Raw genomic sequence first — 13,764 nt, 5'->3', positions numbered from 1 at the left:
TTTATCGGTTTATCTGCATGTTTGCTGAGTACTGTATGGTTCACAATGGGCACCCATTTACAGTCTGAGCAAAATGTTAATCAAGTGCTCGCAGAGTGTCCTGGACAGGAAAAGACAAGCAGCGGGAATTATCCTCCAAGCGCACACAATGGAGTTTTAGACGATAACTGTAGATAAAGAGACAAACTCTGAATCTTCCCACTGAGGAGACAAGAGGACTGCATGCTAGTCTCATGAATAGAAGATCACAGCCACACCTGGCTGGAAGGATTTGGGGCAAGCTTTTGCTCTTATGACAGGACAATGTCCTATTAATCAAGTTGAGGGTCGACTATGCATGTCATGATTTTATTTTATATGTAACCCTTTGTTTCTAATATTTCTACTTCTTATCATTTGAATCCCTGTGTTAAATAAACATACTTGCTTTCTGTGTGAACAAGTCTGAGTGCGGAGTATTCAATGGAGCTGTGTAGTGTGGTGTAACTGATAAGATGCAGTTTGGGAACACCAGGTCTGGTGGTTCAGGGGCTGGACACTCCAGAGAGATGCTCGAGGGTTGGTGTGTGCTTATCACTCATCTATACCGAGAGAGCAAGACCTGCAGAGGCCTAGAGGGGAGTGCTTGTGTTGGGGAGTGACCCCCTGGCATGCACCGACAAGGCTTCCTCACACGGAGGGCAGGTGGTAGCGAAGTGTCTCTCAGCCCTGGGTATCCCTGGGAGGCATCACAGGGGAAGGGAATGGGACTGACCTAAACTCCCTGGTCTATTGCCACCTCCAGTGGCTGCAATGTCCCCCCACCCTGGAGCAGGTAGCAATCCAGTCCTTTCATGGATGCTTGTTCGCCGGTTGCTCCCTTTGTCCTGTCAGCCGAGAACTGCTCCGCCTGAGGGGGATGGGGCAGCAGCTCCCCTGGGGCAGGGAATCAACAGGGGGCTGAGGCTGCAAAGCAAACAGCCCTGTCCTGAGAGCTCGCTGCCCAGGGCAGAGGGGCCCAGATGGGGTTGATGGGGGAGTGGCAGCTGCCAGAGCCAGGGGCCTGGGAAAGGCCTGAGAAGTGCCACCCCATGAAAACCCCTTCACTAAATTTCCTCACTGATGCTGAGCTGCTCCTTCCCCCTGTACATCTTCCTAACCTCCCTCCTCTTGACTCCCCCACATCTGCTGCCTTCTGAACTCTCTTCTCCCCTCTGATCCCTCCCAACATCCCACAGGGCCCTTCCCCTTGGCTCCATGAATCCTGCCCCTTTTCTTCCCCACAACCTTCTCTCAAATCTGCTTCTCTCCACTCTCTGGAGTTCCCCCTTCCCTACCCATGTAAACTGTGCCCTCCCCAACCATGGCCCTCTCCTAAATCCCCCCCATTCTTTACCCCTCCCCCTGAACTCCCTGCCCCTTTGTCCCCCCTGCTCCCCATTGTACTGGTTTAACTGTCCCCTGATTCATCACTGAGACTGGAAGACAACGGAGACTGTGCAGGGGAGGGTACCTTCTCCTCACCTCCCTCGCTGGCTTATGATGAAAATGGCTCAGTAGACTGTGACCCTTGCCTCTAGAGAGAGAAGGGTTACGTGGAGGGTCACAGTGAGCCTCTGAGGCTCGCGAAATCCTCCAGGAAACGCGGGACCCATGGAGGCAAGGACAGAGCTTTGTCACAAATGGCATCCACACTAACGGTTGCACCAATTTAACTCTTATCAGTAAAAAATTACTCCTTAAGTGACACAGTTAAATTGGTACAAATACTGTATGGAGACCAGGCTTCACAAAACCTATTTCTTGCAGCTTAGGAAAAACCTTTTTTTTTTTTTTTTTAATTATTGCAGTTGCATGTAATTCTATAGCATCAGCCACTAGTGATAAACACTCAGTTCTACTCAAACGCAAAGAGTTAATCAAAATTCTCTGAAGAGACCCTGATAATGTCTTAGATGAGTTATTTGTACAGTTTGTTATTACAAGGGAGGAGTACAGCAGCATGAATCAAACAGAAGATACAGTGAGCAAAATTAGAAAATTATTAATTCAAACAAACAAAGTAAAGAGAATCCACTTGTCAGCAATTTCTGGAGTGTTTAGCACTCTTGTTTCCGTTACGGAATCTGGATTTACAACCTTCAGGACATGGTAAGTCGTACCTCTTTCTCACTTTATTTTTCACAGGAAAATAGCACAACAGCTGTTACACTGAGTTTGGGGCATATTTCCAATTACAGATGTAATGTTTTGGACAATAATGCCCAAAGGCTTTAACTTCATTAAGTACATGCAGATATTCCAGCCTCATGACCCCTGCCTCATTTGGCATTTAGATTGGATGGAACTCAGGTGCAGTTCAGAAGATCCAGCTGTACAATTTCAAGAAGCCAGACTGTGATGTCCTGAGAGTACAAAAATATCTTTAACTGAAAGGAGTTCCATTTTTATTTTGCATTATCAAAGAGATACCCTGTTACCCTGCCAGGATAGCTGGCTAGTTTCCAGTATCATCATGATAGCAGTGAGCCTGCAAGGAGGGATTTGAACGTGAAGAATTAATTGGCACTGCAGGCAAGCTCAGAAAGGGTGTTTCATGTGTAGGGAAAAACACAGAAATGTCTGCCGGAGAAGCGGACAAATCCTGTGTCTAGGATGGCATCACTGGCTGTGTCCACACTAAGAAGAAAGGTGTCTTCTTACAATTTAGATAAACTGGTGCAACTTTTGAATACTGTGCAGTACTGTCAAGTCTTCGTTATGAGCTAAGGGCACTCAGGTTGTTTCTGCAGGGGCTGGCTAAGAGTCCAGCAGCCAGGGTTCATGTTAGCTATATAGAGCATTGTGTGCATCCAGGCTACAAGGAGTAGCCTGGTCTGGTACACAGAGATTCTTGTTCTTTGTTGGACTTCTTGCAAGGCTCTTCAGTTACTTACTCAGCTTTTCACTGCATCACCTACAGTGCCCCTTCACATAACAAAACTCTAGGAATCCAAGCCGGTTGTTCAGTATAACCAGGGGTTCATTTTAGGAAAAGAGGCAGGGTAGTGGGGCCACTGTGGGAGCTTACAGCTTCTCCTGCCCTGGGGCCGGACAGACTCTTTCTGTCCCTGGCCATGGCCCCAGGACTACAAGGACTCTGGATCTCTGGTCCCTAGATCCCATCTCGAGGGTGTTATAGCAAGAGTGTACTATAGTAGATTCTAAAGGACACTTCACTGACTCCAGCAAGCTCATAACTCAGGCTTAAGAACTTCAGAATGGCAATACTGGGTCAGACAATAATAACGGACCATCTAGTCCAATATATCCTGTCTTCTGACAGTGGCCAGTGCTAGATGCTTCAGAGGGAATGAGCAGAACAGGGCAATTTTGAATGATCCATCCCCTGTCAACCACTCCATCTTCTGGCAATTAGAGGTTTTGGGACACCTGGAGGATGGGATTGTGCCCCGACCATCTTGGCTCAGAGCTCCTGATGGACCTATCCTCTATGAACTTATCTAATTCTTTTTTTATACTTTTGGCCTTCACAACATCCCTGGCAATGAGTTTCACACATTGACTGGGCTTCTGTGCTCCTTCCCCTGTCCCCCAAAATACAAAATCAATTTAAAAATAAACAGATATATAAGAACCTTCTGGTTCTGCTGTGCTCCTAGCTTTGGGCACGTCTGAGCTGGCACTAGTGCAGATCCAAGAGCCACCTATACAGGAAAAAACTGGAATCTTTGGTCCCTCATTGGCATCTCCAGTCCCTTGCTGGCAGCTAGGTCCCTTGCTGATCTGCTCTGGCATCTCAGGTACCTCATTGTTCTTTACTCTTCTCTCCTTTCTGGGTTGAGCCTCATTCTGAGCAGCTGCTCTTCCTTCCTGGCTGGAGGAGGAGCTGTGGGGTTCCAGAATGGCTGAAGGCAGACGACAACAGACATTCTTACGCTCCTGGAGCAACAGTTCTTTGGTCCTTCTCCTCCTGACTCTCACTGTAGGGATGGGAAAAGGACTCAAGTGGTGGCCGTGGCTCTCTCAGTCGGAGGTATCACTCAACCATTTTACAAATAAGGTAAAGGAGAGGTCTCACAAGGTGCCTTCAGGTGAAGTGTCTCTAATATACAGATCCAAGTCTCACCCACTTAGCCATGCTGCCTTTCAGAATGCACGTGCCAAATATGTTTGCTTGGCTATGCTGTCCATAACCACCACTTCAACCACTAGAATACCCTCTTCTGTCAGTGCTGGGAATAGATCCAGGCTTCCTGATTCCCAGCATGTCACAGTCATCTATCAAAGAGCTCCATTGTGCTAGGTGATGTACAGACACCGAATAAGAGACAGGCTCTCCCCCAACAAGTTTACAGTTTAAGCAAACTTGATTACACTCATTTGACAGATGGGAAAGTGAATCAAAGAGATTAAGTGACTTGCTGAAGGTCACGCAGAAAGTCTGTGCGAAAGCGAGCAATTAAACCCAGATTTCCTGAGTCCCAGTCCAGACACTTAACCACAGGATCAGCTGTCCTCTGTTGCTCACACTCTAATGCAAAATCTTGACTGCAATCCAAGTGCTGTTAAGGTAGAATAATGTTATACATGCATGGACTGTGCAACTGTCTGATGTGCCAATTTCTTCCTACAAGGGAGAATAAAGTAGGCGTTAAAGTTTGCATTAGAGTGTGAGATTTGTGAGAAGTTGGGTTGCATCCTGCTCTCAGTAACTGTTGGAGATGGAGTGTTGCCGTGTGTTATCAACGGTGCAGCCGATGATGCGAAGGTGGAAATGAATACTGGAGACTTTCCCCTTTCCATGCTTTAAAGGTTTTGTCTCTTGCAGAATTAACTATTGTTAAACAAAGTTTTCATTTGTGTTAATATATATTAGAAAACAAATGGCTATGTAGCTAAATGGTCAGGCAGGTGAATGAAGACAATTATTCCTTAAATAATAATAGTTTTTTTTCTCTTCTGGCATTCTTATTAGGTCATTTAAACCCAGAGCAAGAGTCAAAGACTCTGTGAGCCCCAGAGCCAGGGGAAAAAGATGATTTAAAACCAGAGAAGGAGTCAGACACTCAGCCAACCTGGGAGCCAAAAAGGAAGCTGGTGTGATGCTGCAGGCTTAGGCCAACTCTAGGCCTACGTATCAACTGAGAGTCTGTCAGACTTAATGCTGGGGGAACGTTATTAACATTTTGTGAACATTCCACTAAAATATGTAGTGTTTGGACGTTCCGAAATGCTGGTGAATGGATGAGTCCACTACTCATATGCTAATTCTGCATTTCTCATGTTACAAGTAACGTCTGTACATGGATGTTACATAACTCTCACGTGGCTGGGACACGTCCCAGGAGAGTAAGAGCCACCGGCCCTTGCTGAGACTGTGGCTGCGTGACAGAGTTTACAGCGGTGCAGCTGCAGCATTGCAAGAGCAGGTTCTCTAACCCACTGGGCGAGAGCTCTCCTGTCGACTCAAGTATTCCAACTACTGCCAGCCGCGGTAGCTATGTCACTGGAGAAGCTCTCCTGCGGATACAGCATTCTTCACGCTGGTGCTTGGGTCAGTGTAACTCACATCGCTCGGGGGAGGGGGTGGCTTATTCACACCCCTGAGCAACATAACTTATGCCGACCTAAGATGTAGGTGTACACGGGCTGAGTTTCGCCCACAGCAACAGCTACAGCCTTTAGGGGAGAGAGTGGTCCATTGATACCCATTAAAAAGCAAAGCATCTAGAGGAATCACCTTGATTCTCAATACAGTAGGAAGAAACCAGTTTACAAGACCATGGAGAAGGGGAAATCCCAACCCAGAGATGAGTCAGGGATGACCTCATGAAAGAATTACCTTATGGACCACCCCCCCCCCCCCACCACCACCTTTTGCATCTGTGAGCCCTGGGGCCAGAAAAATCATATGGCAGGGGGTTTTGGAGATTGAAGTGAAAGCCTTCTCAAGTATTGGAATGCATTATAGACAGTATTGTAGGAACTGTGATGATGGCAAGGAATGCCGACTTTTCCCTTTACTTCTCACATCCATGCATTTAAAGACAATTGGGCAGCACAGATGTCACAGAGCAGAAGTTGAAAACAATGGAATTGTACAGAATGGAATATACATACAAAAGAATAGAATTTGCTAGCCAAAATTGTTACTGTTGATAATGATGGGAAAGGAACCAAGTATAATTCAGGACCGGATCCCCAGGAGCACCAAGCACTGCTATGGACCACCTAGATGGGGAGCTTAGGTAGCTTTCTGCTCCCCTGATCCTGGGAGCTATTACAGGCTGAATCATCCCCTCTGTCCTATGTTAAAACAGCCTCTGCTCTGCTCTAACTTGTGTTGGTGAATAACAGCTCCCAAGGAGCCAGCCGCTCCACTGGTCAAGACAGCTGCAGCACATCACGTGCCCACCCTGTAATAGCCCTACACTGAGACAAGGAGGGGTTATGCCAGCTGAGAGTCTGGCTCCAGTCTTGTCAATACCAACTGTTCAAAATCGTATCAGGACACCAAAATCATGAGATTGGCTTAAAAATCTTTGATTAAAAAAAGTAAAAACATTTGGATTCTTTTTATGTTGCTTCTGCTTTTTGAGCCTTTAAACTTTTCTTTCTTACAAAAGATTTCAAGCATTACTCTGCAATCTAAGGTCTAGAAACTTACTTTAAAAAATGAAAGCGCAGATTCTCCTGTAATCCCATGAGTCCAGGAGCTCGAGCCTTAATTAAAAATACAAAACATCAGGAGATTAATGATAAAGTGGTGAGAGTGGGAAACACTACACAAGGCAGGATGAGTTTGCAGGCTGAAAGTTTATAAACACACACACACACACACACACGTGTCTTACTTGTAAATTGAACATATATAAATCCATGGTGCCACTATATAAATCTGTGGTTCTCCCATACCTGTGAGCAGTTCTGGTTTCCCCATCTCAAAAAAGATATTAGAAATGGAAAAAGTACAGAGAAGGGCAACAAAAATGATTATGGATATGGAACAGCTTCCATCTGAGGTGAGATTTAAAAGACTGGAATTGTTCAGTTTGTAAAAGAGGTGACTAAGGGGAGAAATGATAGAGGTCTATAAAATCATGAATGGTATGGGGAAAGTGAATAGAGAAGTGTTAGTTACCCTTTCACATAACACAAGAACCAGGGGTCACCCAATAAAATTATTAGGCAGCAGGTTTAAAACAAACAGAAGGAAGTATTTCTTCACACGTCAACCTGTGGAACTCGCTGCCAGGGGATGTTGTGAAGGCCAAAAGTATAACTGGATTTTAAAAAGAACTAGATAAATTCATGGGAGGATAGGTCCATCAATGGCTATTAGCCAAGATGGTCAGGGATGCGACCCCATGCTCTGGGGTTCCAGGCCCCAATCCTCTGACTGCCAGATGCTGGGACTGGATGAGAGGGGATCACTTTGTCTTTGTCTACACAGCCGACGTTAAAGCGCTGCTGTGGCAGCGTTGCCGCAGCAGCGTTTTAATGTGGCTGTGTAGTCGCGGCACCAGTTCGGGGGAGAGCTCTCCCCGCGCCGGTGCACTGTCTACACTGCCGCTTTAGAGCGCTGACACTTGCATCGCTCGGAGGGGTGTTTTTTCACACCCCTGAGCGAGAAAGTTTCAGCACTGTAAAGTGGCAGTGTAGACACGGCCTTACTCTGTTCATTCCCTTTGAAGCACCTGACAGTGATCACTGTCGGCAGACAGGATACTGAGCTAGATGGAGCATTGGTCTGACCCAGTCTGGCCATTCTGAAGTTCTTAAATTTGCACTGGAGTCCCTGGAAAAAAAACAGTTCTGAAGCCTACAGTGCCCCTTTACAGAGTCACATTTCAGAGTATAAATGATTTTAAAGTAAGTCTCAAAGATAAGAGATGGAAACAATCTATTAGATCCAGTTACTCTAAAAGATCTCTGTGTGTGTGTATTTACAATGAGCCCTTCAGCATGGCACCTGGACCTGGTCATATCCAGCTCTCCCTCCTACCCACCCCCTAACCTGGATTATTGGTGCAGGGATGCTGGATTATCCCCTACAATATGTTCTGCAGTGCAGGCATCTCTGTGGTGTACCCTATGAGCCTCTTTGGGGCGGCTGCCCCTAGCCGGGGCACTTTTATTGTCAATAAATGTCTCAGATTCATTCGTGAGGAGGATCATTTTGACGGTTTGTCTGAAATTCTTCATTTGTGCAATTTACTAGAATGCCAACCAGGTCTCCACCAGGCTGCTTTCCCAGCACTTTAGTTTCAGTTTCATTTACTCAACTCTCCATCTCTTCACATAAGGAAATGAGAGTAGAAACCTAACTGGCAGCAGAGACCTCATCACTCTCTTGATTCTAATGGGGAATGGAAGGTAGGAACGATTCTTCATTCCAGGGGACTAATTCTAATCAAGACCAGTGGGGTAAATCCTGAAATTTGCTCTCATTTTGCCAGATTGATTTAATTAAGAGATTCTTAATACCAGAAGGGACCACTGTGATCATCTAGTCTGATTTGTAGAGCACAGGCCAGGGATGGGCAAATTTACTGACCCTCTGCGCCACATACAACAATCTTCTGAAGTTCAAGAGCCGGGGTATACCTGCCAGGGCTGGGGGCTTCAGCCCTGCGGCCGGATGGTGGGACTAGGGGCTTCTGCCATCCGGAGACAGGGGGTCTCAGGGCTTCATCCCCGCAGGGCACGCCTGCCAGGGCTCGGGGCTTCAGCCCCACTCCCGCTGAAGCCCCAAGCCCCAACAGGCACCTCCCGCGGGGCTGAAGCCCCGAGACCCTTAGCCCCTGAGCCAGAACCCTTAGCCCTAGCATCCTGTTGCAGAAGCCCCAAGCTCCCCCAGTCTGGTAGGCATAGAATGGGGGAGCAATGGGGGGCTCCGAGAGCTGCACTTTAACTGTAAAAGACCAGCATGAGTCTCACGAGCCACGGTTTGGCCACCCCGGCACAGGCCATATAACTTCCCTGAAATAATTCCCATTTGAATTAGATCATAGCTTTCAGAAAAACATCCAATCATGATTTAAAAAAAAGGAAAAAAAAAGATCAAGTGTTTCCCTGAATAAGGACGGAGTACAAACTGAGAAAGGAGCGCAGAATTTGTCCCCTTGTGATAAATCTATATAACCCAGTGCGGTAAGATTTTAATCTAGAAAAAGGACCTTTTGCAATATTCAGAAATGCAACCGCTGATAATGGACCATGGAAGACACCCATCTGCACTTAATGGGCTTTCCTGTGAATGTTCAAACTAGAGTGTGAGTAATGGCTTCTGCTATGACGAAAAGAAAAGGAGGACTTGTGGCACCTTAGAGACTAACCAATTTATTTGAGCATAAGCTTTTGTGAGCTATAGCTCACTTCATCGGATGCATACTGTGGAAAGTATGCATCCGATGAAGTGAGCTGTAGCTCACAAAAGCTTATGCTCAAATAAATTGGTTAGTCTCTAAGGTGCCACAAGTCCTCCTTTTCTTTTTGTGAATACAGACTAACACGGCTGTTACTCTGAAACCTGCTATGACTAAGCGAATCATACATGGAGATGTGACTTGCCCATGTGACTCCAAACACCATCTTGTTATCTGGAATTTTCCACAGTGAGAACAATGGGTTTCCCTTCACTTGGCAGAAGCTATAAAAGACCTGGGAAACATCTTCCATTTTGCCTCTTTCCTGCTCAAACCTCTGGACTGTGGACTTTTACTAATGGGAACATTCTAACACAGGGACTGAGGACTGGTATGGAGGCAACCAGAGACTTGACTTAAGCCAGCAGTTTATTCAATCACTTCTACAAGCCTGAACTAAGAACTTGCAATTATTATATGTATTTGATTCCTTTAACCAGTTTTAACTCCCTTTCTTTCTTTCTTTCTTTCTTTCTTTCTTTCTTTCTTTCTTTCTTTCTTTCTGTAAATAAACCTTTGATTTTAGATACCAAAGGATTGGCAACACCATGATTTTTGTGTAAGATCTGGGTTGTATATTGACCTGGGTGTGTACTGAGGGAGGAGACTAGATGGGCGCAACAGTGGAGTTAGGCAGGGTCTTGAAGGGGAGGAGGTATCTGACTTTACTGCATGAGATACAGGGAGGCCAGTACAGGGATGTAAAGAAGTGAGAGACATGACCAGAGCAGCAGGGGAGTTTAGCAGTTATGCTTTGGCTGGGCTGAGGGAGAGGGAGGGGAGAGGCAGCAAGTCCAGCGAGGCGGCAGCCGCAGGAGTGTAGGGGAGAGATGACCAAGGCAAGGAGCAGGGTTGAGTGGTGGTGGGGAGGGGCAGTGATGGAGAACAGACAGGCTTTAACCACAGCCTGGGTGAGGGGGGATGTGGGCGGACTAAACAGCAACATGAAGGCTGCAAGGCTAAGGGAGGTCTGGGACAAAGGAGTGAAAGCAGGAGGGGATGAAGGCAGCAGGACCTGACTGTCATGAAACATATTCTCCTTTGTCTCCTGTTGGCCCAGGGCAGACAGGAGGGTAAATTCCTCAGGCCTGTGAAGTGCTTTGAGCTCCTCAGAAGGGAAGTGCTCTAGGAAGGCAGGGCATTCTGGGTCAGGGACTGAGGCTGCATCCAGGCCCTTCTCCCCACCCGCCTTCATCAGGACAATCCTGCTGGCTGCTTAAGAGATCCCCGAAGTTTTAGCTTGTAAGGTGTGATTGGTTGGCTCCACAATCCATTACAAACCTCGCAGGGAATTACCAAGGCCTTGTTGGGCAGAACCCCATTGATTTTGGTAAACCAACCAAAAAAAAAAAAATCAGAAAAAAGGCAAAACCTGATTTCTACTGGTGGAAGTGAGAGGAAAATGAGGCCCACAGAGTAGCCCAACGCCTGGAACCCTCTTGCTGCTGCCTACACATAACACGTACAGCAGCCTGATGTGCTCACCCCCTCGCTGAGTGCACAACAGAGCATACCACCCTCTAATTGGCTTGTTGCCGTGTGTGACAGTTCCTGGTGTGACTCCCAAGAGACTGAACTGGAGAACTGAAGAGCCACAAGCATGAGCTACGACAGCGTGAGGTAAAGCTCCACGGCTGGGGGCTGTAACAACTCAGAACCTTTTGCAGAAGGTCAAAATGGGGCACATGTAAGTGACAGCACACACTCGCCAGTCGATTACACAGGAAAGAAACAGTGAGTGGTACAAACTGCATCAAAGACAGTAGAAACTTGATCATGCCCCAGCTTTATTGAACGTTAAATCAGCATGATAATAGGATTTAATGTTAAGTCTAGATAATATTTAGTCCTGCCTTGACTGCAGGGAACTGGACTAGATGGCGTCTCGAGGTCACTGCCCGTCCTATGATTCTATGATCATCATCCAACCACTAAAGAATCATTAATTGTTCGGTATACCACTTTTCTCAGGGCATGTTTCACCTCCTTGTTACTCAGGCTGTAGATGAGGGGGTTCAGCACGGGGATCACAAGGGTGTAGAACACGGACACCACTTTGTCCTGATCTGATGAGTTGCCGGATGTGGGCCGTAAATACATAAAGAACAGAGTCCCATACAATATGCTGACGGCCGTCAAGTGGGAGGCGCAGGTGGAGAAGGCTTTGCGCCTGGCTTCCGTAGACCAGATCCTCAAGATGTTGAGGATAATATAAATGTAGGAGATGAGGATGATCAGGACAGTACTCAATGCAGTTACAGCAGCAAAGACGAAATGCACTCTGCTATCCATGTGAGTGCTGGATCAGGAGAGCTTCTGGAGTGGGGGATGTCACAAAAGAAGTGATCGATGATGTTGGGACCACAGAAGGACAGGCTGAACAAAGAGCCTGTGTGCACAACGGCATTGACACAGGCGTAGAAGTATGATGCAGCTACCAGCTGGACACAGACTTTCTTTGACATGATAATAGTATACAGCAGCGGTTTGCGTATAGCTATGAATCGATCATACGCCATCACGGCCAGAAGCAAAGCCTCAACATGTGCACAGAGAGAGAGAAAGAAAAATTGCATGGCGCATCCAGCAAAGGAAATGGCTTTACACTCTGCTAAGAAGTTCACCAGAGCCCGAGGGGCAATAACAGAGGAGTAAACAGTATCTATAAAGGACAAGTTGAAAAGGAAAAAGTACATGGGGGTGTGTAGCTGGGACTCAGCTATGATTAATGCGATCATCCCGAGATTCCCCACCTGGATGACAATGTAGATAACCAAAAATGCCACAAAGTGGATGATTTGTAGCTGTGGACTGCTTGTGAACCCTAGGAGGATGAACTCAGTCACCCCAGTGTGATTTCCCTGCATTATATTTTCCAGATATGGTCTATGCTGCTGGGGGATACATAACTAATAAATCAAAGATGATACTTATTATTGAAGAGGAACCAAGTTGGGGTGGAAAGTGGGTGCCGCCATCTAGACACACAGAAGCAAGTCAAGATAGACAAGCCAAGTTATATCATGCCTACATTAATTTCTCTTAATAAAATTTCATGTCACTGGGGAATTCCCAAGTTTTTTCTTCCTTAAAATAAAATAAAATAAAACAAAGGCAAATGGGAAGAAAAAATATTTAAAAAAATTTGCTGTGCATTTCAGCATTTCAAAAGTCAGCTAGCTTGGAACCCATCGACAATTGCAGATATATCTCCAAGTCAGTACTTTTGAAATACCTATTGCAAGTCTGGCAATTGTAAATATAACTTAATTGATATGGAAATAAATAGCCAGGCATTGCTGCAACAATCTGACCTACAGTACGGAAGTGCATGGAGTGGTAGAAAATCAGCCTTATATTAGAGCTCTAGCATCCTTCCATAATTAAACCATTCATTAGGAACCTTGCTATTTTACAAGTCAATTCAAACCATGAATTTAGAATAAAGTCTCTGATGAAATTAAATAAACACCATTCGTGCTGAAATTAATAAGAATAATATTCACAGTGAGGAAGTGTATATTAACTGAGGATATATGAATGAACAGAAGAATCAAGCAAAGGGAGGCTGAATGAAAACTATGGGTGAGACCCTCACCTCTGCTCTGGCCCCTCACATCACCTTAAAACTGGAAATCGGAGGCAGCAAGTGAGCTTGGGACAAGCTTCCACCTCAAGAGGAAAGGACCTATTAAACACCAAGTAAAACATCCGTGGAGCGATCTACCCATCCCATGCTCATTTTGCAGTAGCTGATCTTCCTATACACGGTAGCAATGTTAATCTCTCTTGCTTATTCAGAATGATTGGAGAAAGTTGGAGGACCATCCTGTTCTTCTCAGAAGATATTTTGGAAGCGAAGACGTTAAGAGTTTCACACTGAATACGCACCTCGCATCCACCTAGACAGTCACAATGAGACAAATTGGGAAGTGCTGGTCAGACAACATTCAAGCACGTTTCCCTTAGAAGTCAGATGGGTCCCCATGTGCATGTTCTTCCACTTCAAGTTGCCAATAAAATCTGAAACATATAAGAGATATTTACTTTCATTGTATTATGAGTGTGAATCCACCCTGAACCTGAAAGACCTTCCACGGGGGCAGAGAATGGCGTGTTGGGGAAGCCAGTGCAGCCAGTTCCATATTGCAGTGTCTTTAAAGAGAGATCTTCTCTTGCCAGGGATGTTGATCAGGAGTAGTTCACCAGCACAAAATCCTCTCTAAGGAATTTTAAATGAAAACACGTTATGTTCAAAGAAATTAACCACATTTTTAGAAAAATCCCTTACAACTTGATTCTTTGCAACCAACAGGGTGTTTTGATCTTACTATTGTCTCTTTCCTTTGCACAA

The 13,764-nt window shown here is 45.8% G+C and overlaps 1 pseudogene; it reads right to left on the bottom strand.

Annotated features, from left to right (window-relative positions):
- Positions 1 to 10,868: 10,868 nt before the first annotated feature.
- LOC141988573 (olfactory receptor 5AR1-like) overlaps positions 10,869 to 13,764 on the bottom strand; it is a 30,929-nt pseudogene continuing 28,033 nt past the window's right edge.

The sequence above is a fragment of the Natator depressus genome, chromosome 6, assembly GCF_965152275.1.
Source record: "Natator depressus isolate rNatDep1 chromosome 6, rNatDep2.hap1, whole genome shotgun sequence".
Taxonomy (NCBI): domain Eukaryota; kingdom Metazoa; phylum Chordata; order Testudines; family Cheloniidae; genus Natator; species Natator depressus.
Note: the sequence above shows the minus strand (reverse complement) of the source record. Positions and strands in the feature narration are given on the sequence as shown.